Genomic DNA, 14,428 nt, shown 5'->3' on the forward strand with positions numbered 1-14,428 from the left:
TTTCCACTTTAAGTGACATTATTCGAAATGGGATTATTTATTCATTAAATTCAGAGTCGCCACTTGGGATGATTTGTTTTCTGGTGTCCCAAGCCACCGGTATATTTTTAAATCCCAAATCGAGGAAGATTTCGACTTTCCTTATGAAGTCTGCGAACCAGAAATTCTGAATAAGGAATTCTGTTAACCCGAGGGAAGGTGTTAGGCACCCCCGGATTCCGTGGTTCTAGCACGGTTGCTTAAACTATTATAATTGGCCTATTATCTGATTTTAATACATGTTTCAACCTATGGTACATTTTAATTTATTAAACTACTTTTAATTATTTTTAAAGAAGATTTAACGTTGTATAAAACATGTCTTCGGATCGTGCCACATGAAATGCACCCGCAATCCGAAACACATCTTATTCAACGTTGTGAGATTTAGAGTTTGGTCACATGAAATGCACACCCGAGTTTAAGGAAGGTAATATTATTAAAATACGCACCTAAAGCAACTACGAGTTGTTAATTTCGCGAGGCCCATGGAAATTCAACTAAATGGCACGCCTCGATTTCTAAAGATTCAAGATTAATTAAATGAGGTCCATGAATTTTGATAATTTATTTTGGCGCGGCACACCTCGATTCCAATTTTAAAGGAAATTCAAAACTAAGCTTTTGAGGTCCATAAACTATGTCTTCTTAAATATGGATGCCTCAACTTTACTTTAGGGGAATCTAATTAATTAATAAAGACTAAGGGAATCTTATTTTAAGCCAGAGTTTAAACTAAATTTAGCAACCAATGGATTGACAAAGAATAAAACTAAGTGTTTCTATCATCAGAAAAATCTGAACCAGCGACATGCCCAATTAAAAGGGTACAACTACTTATGACAATTACATGGGTGAGCTGGCCCAACGAGAAGCCCAAGTCAAGGACGCAGAGTCAAAAAATACAAAGAAGCTGAGCATAACTGGGCTGGAGCGGGCAGCCCAGTTTTGTAATTCATTGTTAATGCTTGAAGCAGACTACATCTTTCATAAAAAACACAAAAAATTGAGCAAATGTTGGCAATCTTATAAACAAAGGCAAAGTACATTTTTAAGGCCAACATGCATTCTTCACTAAAGAATAAGCTTCCTAATGTGACAAAAATATTGTTCGACAGATTATTTCATAATTTAGCATCCCATATCCAAAATACACAAATTATACTTAAACATTCTAAATTATATGTCCTGCTTTTTTTTTAAAATGGAAAGAGGTACATGAGCAGAACTTTTCTCGTTTTTTTTTTCAATCACCAAATAAACCTTCATTGTCAAAGAACACACATAACAAAAAATCAGAGTCATCACATATCACTATTGAAACTAGCACACTTAATGAATCTGCCTTAAAACCTTATAACTATCCGAAACAAATGTCAAAAATGCAGCAGCATGAGTTGAATCTGTTCAGATGCCCATACCAACATTTAAAAGAGATGGAAAAAAAATCACAGGTTTAACAGTCCATTCCTAAACATGATAAGAGTATTCGAATCCAAATAAGATTAAACTGACAGAACCTAAGGTTTAAATATAAGCTCAATACATATTTGACATTCATGACCTAAATAAATACAAGAGAGAATGCAATGAACATAAATTGATTGCATGCATATTCAGCTAAACTAATATCTGCATCTCCAACAAGGCTTCAAGTCCAAGCTTTCATATATTGATAAAGGTCCAAGAGGTACCTGGTTACAGCAAAGAACAACAGGGGAAAATAAACTTAAAGTTGAAGAAAACCTGCAGCAAGGTATCAGCAATATTAACACAGCCAAATAGCAACCAAATCAATCCTTCCAAGTTATTTTTGAACCCAGGGTGAGCCAGAAAACTCTTGAAAGATTTCAGACTTGTGAAGATAACAGCAAAAACCAAGCTAATTTATACCAAGATGCAAAAGATTTGAAGTATTTCACACTCAGCCGTCTTTCAAATTTTCAGGATTTTTTTAGTCTCCAATTTTTCTGACGTGCTAAAGAAGAAAGTGTGCCTTTATAGGCAAGCTTTTTGGGGCTGCAGAAATGAGCTTAGTTTTGCACTTAAAACCTTTCAGATTTTTCATTTTTGCTTAGATACTCCTAGCTTAAAATCAGTATTTTCAGTAAAGTCCTAAAGGCACCTTTCTAGCAGCTGCCTCAATCAATTACTGAGAGATTCCCTACTTGAATTCCCCAAATTACCCTTAACAAACCTGTTATTTATCCCCCCCCCCCGAATTATTAACCTAGGTTAAACTAACCCAAAATCCAACTATGTCGGCCCCTTTTAACTAAGTCAGTGATGACCATAGTTACTTATGAGGGGTTTGAATACTGAAAACTGACCAAATGACACTAAAGAACATAAGAAATCCCAAAACTAGAAGGCAAATCCAAACGACTCTAATTTTAGGCTTGAATTAACTTTAATTGCTTAAACTCAGAATTGAACTCTACTACTATGGATCATCAAAACAAATAAAATTAATCAAACAAAACAAAACATGCTATATTGTGAAAATTAGTATGAGCAAATAGGGGACAAATCAGAAATTTGAAACCTAAAAACCTAAGAAAATGGGCAAACAAAGAATCAAGGAACAACTTATTAGCAATTTGCGGAGAAAGAAAAACTAAACATGAAGGAAACAAGTATGAAGAAACAGACTGACTTAAAAGGTAAAAAGTTGGGTTCAACTAGAACCTCAACTAGTTTCAGTCAGGGGAAAAGTTCAAATACGAGGTGAAATAAACAAAAACATAAGAAAAACTCACTGATTTAAGCTCGAACATGACTGACCCTCCGATTTGAGTCTCGAAATGAGGTTAATTGCTTGTTCTTTACCAAGAACAAACAAACAACATTATTTCGCGACTAAACCGACCCTAAAACGCGTGAGAAAAACGGATCATTAACCTTGCATGCACTGGTCAGGATTTGACTCCTAAGGCTCGACTCTTCGATTTGATATTCGAGGAGCTCCAGAGATGTTTGAAGAAATCTGAGTGAGGATTTGGAATGAGGGAGAGAGGACGGTTGTAGGGTGTGATTTTGGTGGGGAAAGGGAGTGGCGCCACCATGGTTTCTTTTGGGGGATCTCTGAAAGAGGTTTGTGGAGACGAAGCTAAAGGGGTAGTGGGGTAATGTTTGGACAGTCATATACCTAATGACCTCACTTCTCAACCGTCCGATCTCCTTACCTCGACGGCTGTGATTAATTAGAGAAAAACGGGGTCGTTTGAAGAGTAAGGGGGCTTGACCGATTTTTTAAATGGACTTGGGCCGGGTTTTGGGGTTTTTGACCAGGTATTTGGTTCGGGCTAGCCCACAGTAGGAGTAATTCATGCGAGGCAAAAATCACGTACTCACAGTACGTATGCTTCACTCAGTACCTTCAGCAGAGCGTTCTTGTGTGCTTCAAAATTTTGTAGCAAAGCAAGAATGGAGATTTGAGCCGGTGTTTTGTTCAACTGGTTGATGACCGAGTATTCCTTGGCCTATATCTTTCTCCAAAGATCGTCTGGACCTGTCTCAATGATGGGTGGCCGGTTGGAGGCCTGCTTGCTTGACTCGGCTAGATGTTTCGGGGTATAAACTCTACCAGTTCTTGTCATACCCTGTGCGACAACAGTCTCTTCGAACCTAACCTTGCCTTTCCTTCTTGCCTCGGTTGTATAGTCCCAGGGTACAGCCTTTGTATGGAATGGTGTCATGGTCGACATCACCAATGGGATCGGCATGCCTATCTTTACTCTGAACGGAGCATGTGTCTTGGGTGGCAAGACTGCAACTTCAAACGGTGTGGGTGCATTTGCCAGAGACACAAATTCGACCTCAATTGGTGCTGGTGTTTTTGCAGATGATGTCGCTTCAAATTCAAGTGGCACACACATATTTACTTCAACGTCCCCAGATGGCTGAATCTGGACTATGATTGAATTAAGAGTAACTATTGGCTTTTATGGATCATCGCCTTCTGGGATTAACCCGACTAATCCCTCGGGATCCCAATCATCCTTTATTTCAATCATTTGAATGCCTCCACCATTATGGTCCGGTGGAGGGTTATTGCACACATTTGGAGCTTGTTCCTTTGCCACAATAATCTTATTATCAATTAAAGTCTGGATCTTGTCTTTCAAAGAACGACATTCATCGATGGTGTGCCCTTTCATGCCGGAATGGTATGCACAGGATTTGTTTGGGTTAACCCACTAAGAAGGGTTCTCAAGGGTTGAAGCAGGGATGGGGGTGATGTAACCAGCAGCTTTGAGTCTTTCATACAGTTGGTCAATGGGCTTAGCAATGGCTGTATAATATTTTGGAGGTCCGCGATCAACATTTGGTCGAGGTCTAGGGAAGTTTTGGCGTGCAGGGGGGTGATTGATAGTGGGATGGTTGAGTATTATAGGTTTGATAGACATGAGTGGGTTGGGAGTATCTGGCTGAAGTAGGTTGATACGTGGGAGGTGGAGGTGATTGATAAGTGGGTGGTGGAGCTTGATAGGAGGGTGAGGGTGCTTGGTAGTTCGGCGTAGGCTGATATGTAAGTGGAGGTGCTGGGTAAGTTTGACATTTGATAGGAGATTTGGTCCTTTGTGAAATCATCATGGCTCTTACATCCCTTTTCTTGGACACACCACCGGACTGTAAAGCTTTATTTGTAGCTTGCAAGGCCTCGAAGTTTGTAACCATACCGCTTTTGATACCCTCTTCAATTCTTTCATCCAATTTGATAATGTCAGAAAATTTGTGGCTTTCAATCATCATTAGTCGTTCATAGTATTGCGGGTCCTGAGCCCGAACAAAGAATTTGTTCATCTATTCCTCCTCTAAGGTAGGTCTGACCTTAGCAGCTTTGGACCTCCAACGAGTATCATACTCGTGAAACGTTTCTATAGGCTTATTCTTCAGATTCTGAATATAGAACACATCTGGTGCATTTTCTGTGTTAAACCTGAACCTGACCATAAAGGTGGACGCCATGCTTATCCAGCTTGACCATTTCTTCGGATCTTGGCTGATGTACCAGGACAACGCATCTCCTTTCAGACTCCTCATGAATAGCTTCATGCGGATTCTCTTGTCTTTCCCTACTCAAACCAGTTTGTCGTAGTATGTTCTCAAATGGATCCTTGGATCCCCTGTACCATCAAGCATTTTAAACTTTGGAGGTTTGTACCCCTCGGGCAGTTCGACATCGGGTTGTATGCAAAGATCTTCATAGTTCAGCCCCTCAATTCCTTGGCTTCCTTCAACGCCTTGAATTCGGCTAGTCAACTTCTTAAGTTCCTCAGCCAGGTTCCTGATGAGTAGGTCTTTTTCATCAGACTCGGGTGTGCTTGAGATAGGTTGGGTGGAGTTTGGCATGGTCTCCACGTAGATGGGGGTGTTATGGTTGGTGTGAAAGTGGTCATTTGTGGAGTTTTGGAGTTCTGGTATGTGTAGTGGAGTATTATTTAGGGTGTGGAAAGTGTTGCATTGAGTCTTTGGTGGAACAGTGTGATGGTGAGGAGCGGGATGATTCTATTGCTTTGGGATGTTTTGAGGCAGTGTAGGGTTTTGAGTGTTGGGAAAAGTGATATCCGGGGTGCTGAGGGAAAATAACAAGCTTGCCAGATTCCGAACCTGATCGAGTTCTTCTTGTAATTTCAACAGCTTTTGTTCAAGTTGGGATACATTCTCCTTAGGAACCTGAGTACCATGGCCATTAGTGTCCTCTATTCGTTCAGTTGAATTCTCCTTTCTGACGTTGTTCAAGCCTTCCATCTTGCCTTTGTTCTTATTTTTGACAGGACTAAGAGGAGGAGTGGGTGGAGGCCCCCTGGATCTCGTGGAATAGGATGATGTTGCCAGAGTGAACGAACTAACCTTCGGGAAAGGGAATAATAAAACAAAAAGTAAAAATAAAAAGGTAACAAAAATTAGATCGTGTCCTAATTTGGGGACCTCTTTATGATTGAGGTGAGCCTAGTGACAAATTGATTTGGAGAACTTAGGATGCTAAACCTCGTTTTATTGATAAAGATAGACGAATCCCAAATTGACACTAAATGAATAGGAAATTAAAATCACTAATGGCCATTGGCATTATTACATTTTATAGAGCAAAAAAAAACTCCTATCTATTTGGTCCTAGAAGGACCTTCCCCAGGTTGAATGCTCTCGTTGATCAAATCCTCCAGACATTCCAACTTTTCGCTAGCTTTTGCGGCCCTATCTTTCCACTCGTTGATTTGGTCATTTGATGGGAGACTCCTCCACTAGTCTAGCAAGAGTGGGGGCATGTTAATCATACCACAACTGGGGACCTCATGCCTCATTTTCTGCAAAACAAAAGGGTTAGGCCCTTACCCCCACCAGACTCGACTATTTAATATCAACAATTAGCATGAAGCCTTTAGTTCTCCAAATAAATGCACAGAATGTGATGATGTCTGTTTGAGTTTTGGGAAACCCAGTGGACTTTGGACAAGGCTATCTTAAAGAATCATTATGTGGACAACTAACTGACCCGACTAGGTTTGACCATGATGAATGCATAGTTTGAACAGAGTAAGGTTTCTATGTTGTTTTAGACTGGTACCCTTGAGCGGACAACTCAAGGGGTAAGACACGGAACCGTCGACTGCACCACTGATCGACTGGTTTTACTGCAAATATGCCTTTTCGAATTTAGGGGGTTAATGATATAGGAAGAGCGCAACCACTCATTATAAGCGTTGCTATGGTATTTGTTTGGCACGAGTGGAGTATGATTTTGAGCTTGATTATGAAATAATTAAAAGCATGTTGGCATGTATTTGCACGTTAAGAAAGCAATAAATACAATAGTTTTATAATTTAAAGCAGTAATAAAGGAAAAAAATGAAGAAGATAAGTCAGTTTTGCTTTGAAAAGAAATTAAATGCTTAAAGGAATTTAAACAAGTAATTGCACATAAGGGAGGTACAAATTCACAAGAACAATCTGAAATGGTAAAAGCCTAAAGATCCCCAGCAGAGTCGCTATGCTGTCGCGCCCCCTTTTTTCCTCTTCGCATCGAAAAATCACGTTTATGACATTATGGGTATAAGACAACTCATTCCTTTTGGGAACCGGGTTTTGCATTTGAAGAGTCGCCACCTAATGATTTAAGGTGCATTACACCTATAAGGTTCACTTCTAAGATTGTTTGATAACCGGAGATAGGGTAAGGGCTTGAAATTATCCCAAGGGAAAGGTGTTAGGCACCCCTCGGGATCCACTAGTATGGTTCCCGGCCAGACAGTTTTTTGTTAGTTTGTGCAATTTAGCAAATAGACAAGTATAGGCTCAAATAGTAGGGGAATGAAGTTTAAACACATAAGAATTAAAAAAGGCAATTATTAAAAGGTGAATTTTGAAAAAGAAGTTACAATTCTACAAATACTTGAGAATACAAAAAAAGGGGTCCTAGGTTTATTTATAATATGGATCGCATCAATGCGATACCCGGTATGACACTCCTCAGAAGAGGGGATACACGTGGTATTAGCGCAACGGTCATCATATCCATATCTACCCTTCCCACCCCGTCGAGGTATTAAAGCACGGATTGGTCTCGACTACTATTGCATGCCATTACCCATCCCACTCCTATAAATCCCGGAGGAACTTAGGACTACTATTCCTAAAGGGGAGGGATATTAGGCTGACTTTTAGGTTTCAAAAGGTGAAAAAGCTAAGGTGACATACAAAAAAAAAATATAGGACTACATATTCGGGGAAACATGTAAACAACTAAAAGGCTCATGTATACCTCCTCAAATAAAGCACATAAATAGCATGACTTAAACACAGTTAGGGTCTGACTTTAAAGTGCTAAGGCATGGAGAATTTTAATTATTGAGGCAGACTAGTTTATTACATAACTCAGATAAGAAGTCCAAATCAGGCCTGCCTACTGGTTGTAGCAGTTACTGATTAACAAAGGCAAATTCAGTTTTTATTGTCGTTATCACCTAAGGCTCGCCTAAGTGTTTGGGTGAGATCTTATAAACATGATATTTATTGTTGATTCAGAATGTAGTAAAGTAGTAACAGTTCTACAACAAACGATTTGAGATCCTATAGACATGCTTTCTAAACCACGCTGAATAAAGGAGTAAGGCTGTTTAAAACTAATTCAGAACAATACGAGTTAGGCTAATTTTAAACTAGACTGGTTTTAGATTTTATAGATGTTGATATCTATTATTGCTAATTTTAATTCCTATATATACGATACCTAGTCGAACGTGAAATGAAGTAGGCAGTATTTACTTGAATCCTATAGGCATGATTTCTATAAAGGTATTGATTTTAATGATGTCAGATTATAACCACTTAGAACCTAAGAGCATGGTGTCTAAGTGTGGTAATAAACATGCAGAATTGAAGACAAACCTTATAGGCATGTTATCTAAATGTAGAGTTAGACATGCAGAATTTTAAAGAAAACAGATCTTATAGGCATGATATCTAAATGTAGAGTTAAACGTGCAGAACAACAGATCTTATAGGCATGACATCTAAATGCAGAGTTAAACATGCAGAATTTAAAACAACAGATCTTGTAGGCATGGTATCTATCCTTAAGCATGCACAAGTACCCAGCCCTTTTCACTAGCCAACCCCAATGTTTATTACAAATTATTACAAACTGAATAATGAATTACATCAAAAAAGTGTAAAAGAAGATGTTACAACCATAGGAAGCCTGATTTTTGACTTCCTCTCTAAGTTATGGAATAAACCACCTCAAATGTCATTTGTTTCAAAGCTTTTCTCAAACTTGAGTGTGTCAAAGTTCCCTAAGGGTCTTAAGGGACCTCGGGCAATGCTTACACCCAAGTTTGAATAACCAGATAGAGATGAGTGCAGTGTGGAAGGGCCAGCCCTTATGTGTCCAAGTTCAGAGGAAGCTCATGGGTCCCAAGGCAAGGCTCACACAAGAGAGGCAGAACCTAAGTCTAAGAGTATAGTGGAAGTGTAGGAGCACATATTTTGTTTAAAACTAGGTTGATAATAGTAAGGTGTAAGGGTAATTTGAAAACATTAATAGTAAAGCTAATACTACACAGAATCAGCATTTTTTACAAAGGGGTCAGGGGTTTCGGAATACATTGCAGGGAGCATATGACCCTAAGAGGGGACAGGTTTGGATATGCATAGCAATAGCTAGTACTAGCATGCCCATAAATGAGCCAGAGAACACTACACATAGAGGGGATATGAAGCATATGACCCTAGGGAGGATCAGGTTTGGGTCATACACAGCAATGTCTAATGCTGACATGCCCTAAAACCAACCCAAGAACACAAACACGTAGGGGATATGGGGGTTTGGGATTCATAAGTTATAATAAGTGACTGAAAGAGTTCAAACATAAGAAAAATACATTAGTTCAGAAGAGAAAGGGGTAGATTATAACATGTTTGGTAATGTAATTGGATTAAACACAAGTAGGAAACTGGCAAGAGTGAAGGAAATAGTAAAGAAACATGTTGTTGTTGATGCTGGAAGATTAATTAGAACATACCAGTAAAGAGGCAAATGCAGAAAAGTAAAAGTAAGCAAATTTCCAACAGCCTAGCCTTGGCTTTCAGCCGGCTAGACAAGGCAGCAATACAAGCAGTAACAGAGAAATGAGAGAGAGTTTTGAGTGAAGTGTGTGTTCTGAACTCAAGTGGTTCGTGTCTGTTTTTGAAAGAAGAGGGGTTCAGGGTATTTATAATTTTGAAAACAGATGAGGAATAAGGTAATAAGTAAAGTTCTACCACAAACATGGAAACAACCACAAGTCAGAATCAATTAAACAAGTGACTCCCTTTAATTAAGGAGTCATTGTTTAACGGGTAATGACAGATTCAAAATAAGGAAAGAAGATCAATTTAGAGACAAACTGATTATTTCCATAAAAGGAGTAGTAAAAGCATTGATTAAGTAATCAAGTCTAAGCACAGAAATATGCTTATTTTGGGAAAAGATTCAGTAAGGCAAAATAAGGAAAGGAGTCAATTAACTTTAATAGGCAGGTGAAATTAGAGTTCATAAAAGAAAGTTTTTGAAATCAGTCACTCGATTGAGATCAATCAAAAAAGAAACATGCTTCTGCACTTTAGTATATAAGTAAAGTGAACAGGGTCATCAGACATGCGAGGCCAAGCACATTGGCAAAAGAGATAACCATAAGCATGCAGTAGTGGCAGAAATAAGCTAGGGTTCAGTAGTAAAGCAAATATTCGTAGCATAATAATCAAGTAGGTCAAGTCACATTGAATTCAATAGTGAAGAAAATAGAGTATCAGAAACATGCAAAGGTCTCACAGTAGCAGGTGAGGAAACCTTTTAAAAGTTAGGGTTTTCGACAAAAGTTGAGTTAGAAAGATAGTAAAACTCAGAATCGGATGAGTCACATAAAGAAAAGAAAGTCTAAAACAAAAGCTTTCAGTCGATTCAAGTACTCAAAGAAACAATTTCAGCCCCAAAGACCTAGGGCTTTTCAACAACAATCGAGTTTTAAAATTGTAACACAAATAAATCAAACAAGAACGAGGAACTTAATTAAAAGAGTATACATTTAAACAAATAGCTTCAGGATTCGAATGAGACATAAAAGAAATTAGGTTTTTCAACATGCTAACTCAGGTGTGAGCACGTGATTTTTGCCCTATGTGAATTCAAGAAAATAGATTTTTCCCATTATTGTCAATTTCGTAGTTTTTTGTAGCATTTTGTTAATTGTTTGCATTTGTTTGCACATGTTTAATTTTGCTTAATTCATGAAAATACAAAAATAGATTGCATTTGCATGTAGGACTTAATTTTACATTTTAGATTAATTAATAAATTAATTTGTTTGACAAAAATAGAAATCACACAAAATGACTCATTTTTTTTATTTTTAGCTTTGAATTTTGTAGTTTTCTTTTAATTTGGGAATTAATTAATTGTTGTAAATATTATGTTGGGTAATTAGTCTAATTTGGTAAGTTAATTTAGTTTAAAAATTAATTAAGTTTTTAATTAATTTGAAAAGGGAAAGAAAATTGGAAATTAAAAAAAACAAGGGAAAAGAGATTAAAAGGGCTGTTAAAGCCAATTCAATCACCCCCTGACCCATCCAACCAGGACCAAACCCAGTCCATAACCCGGTCCAAACCCCCTCTTTAAATAAAATGACACTGTTTTGGCTTCCCCATCTTAACCGTTGGATTAATAAGATCCAACGGACCCGAACTCGGAACCCTTAGAGTATTTAACTGTCCAAACCTAGCCCTACCCCCCCCCCTCAGACCCTCTACCTCCTATCTTCGTCTCTAAATCCCGAAACCCTAGAGACACCGCCTTGAAACCCTGCACCGGTGGCGGCACCGCAAACCATCCTAATCACCACCAATTTAACACCCTAGACTCCTTGTCACCCCCTCATTCAGAATTTCCAAGCCGCTTCCCTCAAATCCCTGTCCAGGTGTTCGAATCTTAGATGTAAACTCAGACCCCAAAAACTCTAATTCAATCAAACACCCCAAAATCACACCCTGCATTCTTCACACTCCCTTGAACCCTAAACTACCATCACCTTCCCAAAAACCCCACCTGCTTGTCCCAATTTGGAATTTGGGGTTGATTTGGGGTCGGAATCTATGCCAGTTGATTGTTCTTATCAAGAACAATTGATTAGTGCCAATTCAGCCCATTTCAAGGTTCACCAGAGCTCGTATCATCAGAGACCAGCAAACTTTTGTTCTCACATGCAATAGGTATTGGTTTTCATTTCCTCTTCCCCTTTTTATCCTTCTTGTTTTCGTCACCTTTGTTTCTTCTGCATCACTCTGTTTTCCCCTTTATTTTATGTTTTTTTCAACAAATGAAGGTTTAGGTTTTTGATGTTCTTCTGTTTGCATGTTTAATCAGTAGTGCTAAGGCTCATTAGTTTATGCATCTTCATCAGAGTTCAAGTGTTCAATTTCTTTGGCTAGGTTTTGTTTTTGTTTCTGATTTTAGGTTTGTTAATCAGCTTCTATGCTTAATCGTTAATGTTTGAGTTTTCCATTAGGTCATTAAGGTTCCAGTTTTCAATTTGGGTTTGTTTTGTGTTTAAGGAAATTGAAATCAGCATGCTAGTATCGTTTGATTCCCTGTTAGATGGCTGGTGTAATTGCTTCAGAGGTTGAAATAGAGCATTCATTGTTTGTTTCTTCATAAATGTTAGTTTCAATTGTTCAATTGTTGGTTGATTTCTGATTTCATTTATGTTAAGGCTATTTAGGTTTTAGAAATTGACACCTTTTTGATTCCGTTTGCCTATGGTTTTTGTTAGAAGATTGTTTGCCTTAGTTTGTAAATGCCTAGGACATTCAGGGAGTTAATTGAACAACTACGAACTTAAGGGGGTAATTTGGGGATTCTTTAACCTGGTGAATCTTTAATGACTAATCGGGAAGCTTCCTAAATGGACAGCTGCTCAGAATTGTTAAGGAAAATAGGCTAAAAAATAAAAATATCTTAAAGAAAGGGACAACTATACAGAAATCAGTTTTAAAAGATGCCATGTGAGGGTATTTTGGGGAAATCCCATTGCCTTGCCTTGAAGGGCACACAACAAATTTTTGTTGTATAAATAAGACCCTCCCCTCATTCAGCACACATACTGACACATCCTAAAAGACTGAAAATTCTCTGCAATAATTTGGGTCAAAAACTGCTTGGAATTACACTCTAGGAACACTAGAAAAATCAAAAAATGGCTGAGAGAGTTATTCTGAAAATACATTGAAATTTCTACATCTTTGGGGTGAAAATTGGTTCCAAATCTGCTCTTTAGTTTTAAGTGTTAGCTGGAATTTAAAAGCTTGAAGAACTCTTATTTATCTAGGTAAAAATGGTTTAAGATCTGAGGTTGGTTGTGTTTTGGAGTTGTTGATTCATCTACTCTGTTACTGCTGCTAAATCCTCATTTTTCTTTGGTTTCTTTTGGATATCCAGGTACCTTCTTGGACTCTACTCAATGTGAAGCTCAAAATTGAAGCATGTAATTGAAAATGTGGAGTTTATGCATAGTATCAATTCATTTGATTATACTCTAGCCTTATTTTCTACACTACACTGTTTTATTCTTTGTATTTTGCTTCTGCTGAAGGATAGTTTCCTCCTAAGGGTTGTATTAGGCCTTTACTTAGTGTGTGAGTCCCGGATTTATGTCAAGTATCCTATAGTTGGATTCTAGTATTAATGGCTGAACTTTGTCATTATATTCAATATTGGACTGTCAAGATGTGGACATAACTTAGTGAATAACCTGTAAGTTGTATGGTGGTGTTGTGTTTTAGGAAATTTCCATGATTTCGTTTGTCATAAATTTGGTTCTCAAATTATTTCAAAGTTTACTGTGGTGTTTGTAAATAACAGAGGCAACAGTATGAAGCCCTTGATGTTAGGTTTCTGCTGAAAATGTTAGTTTGGAACCTTAAGTTAGTTTTGGGTTTTCTTTGGTTTGTGGTGAATCAATCAGCACTCATTCACTCTTTGAAAGACTTGACAGTTAGATAAGTTTCAGTAGATTCATTCTCTGGACATCGTATCAGTTTTGTTTTGGCTAAAAATCGACCTTCTACTATGTTTAAAAGACGGAATGATGGTGTTGGAACTATAGAGCATTAAGATTTGCATCTTATTATGGAATGTGATTTGAGCTTAAGAGTTTTCATTGTGCATCTGTGCAGAGGTGCTAATACTTGCTAACATTTGTTTTCAAACTCAAGACTTGCATGGAAAATGTAGTTTACTTCAAGTAGTAGTTTTAAATCATGAAACTGGGCTGCCATCGTTGGCCCAGTTGTATTCAATTTAACCTTCAGCAGTTAGATTATCAATATGGGCTTCATGCTGAGCCTAGTTGTTTCTCGTGCTGGATACACAGTATTTGGCAGTCAGCCATTGGGCTTATGGCCAGTCTAGGCCCTTTAACAATCAAACATTGGTTTGTCTACTATTAGCTCACTAAGTATTAAGTTTAGTGAGCAATAGCTTTGAAATAAAAAATACAAATTCCCTTAGTCTTCTAGTTAATTAATCAGCCCTCTTTGTATTTAGACTTGGGGTGTGCCATAAACAAAACTAGATAGCCAATGGCCCTCATTTAATTAATTTTGATCCTTTAGAAATCGAGGCGTGCCATTTAGTCGAATTTTCCATGGCCTTCGCAAACTTGAAAGTGCGTAGTTGTTTTAGGCGCGTAATTTAAATTAATCTCCTTAAACTCGGGTGTGAATTTCATGTTACCCAAATCCAAATCTCAACAACGCTAAATAAAATGTATCGTGGACCGTGGGTGCATTTCATGTGGCGTGGTTCGAGGCGCGTTTTAAATAACGTTGAATCTTCCTAAAAATAACTAAA

This window comes from Nicotiana sylvestris, chromosome 5, assembly GCF_000393655.2.
Source record: "Nicotiana sylvestris chromosome 5, ASM39365v2, whole genome shotgun sequence".
Taxonomy (NCBI): Eukaryota; Viridiplantae; Streptophyta; class Magnoliopsida; order Solanales; family Solanaceae; genus Nicotiana; species Nicotiana sylvestris.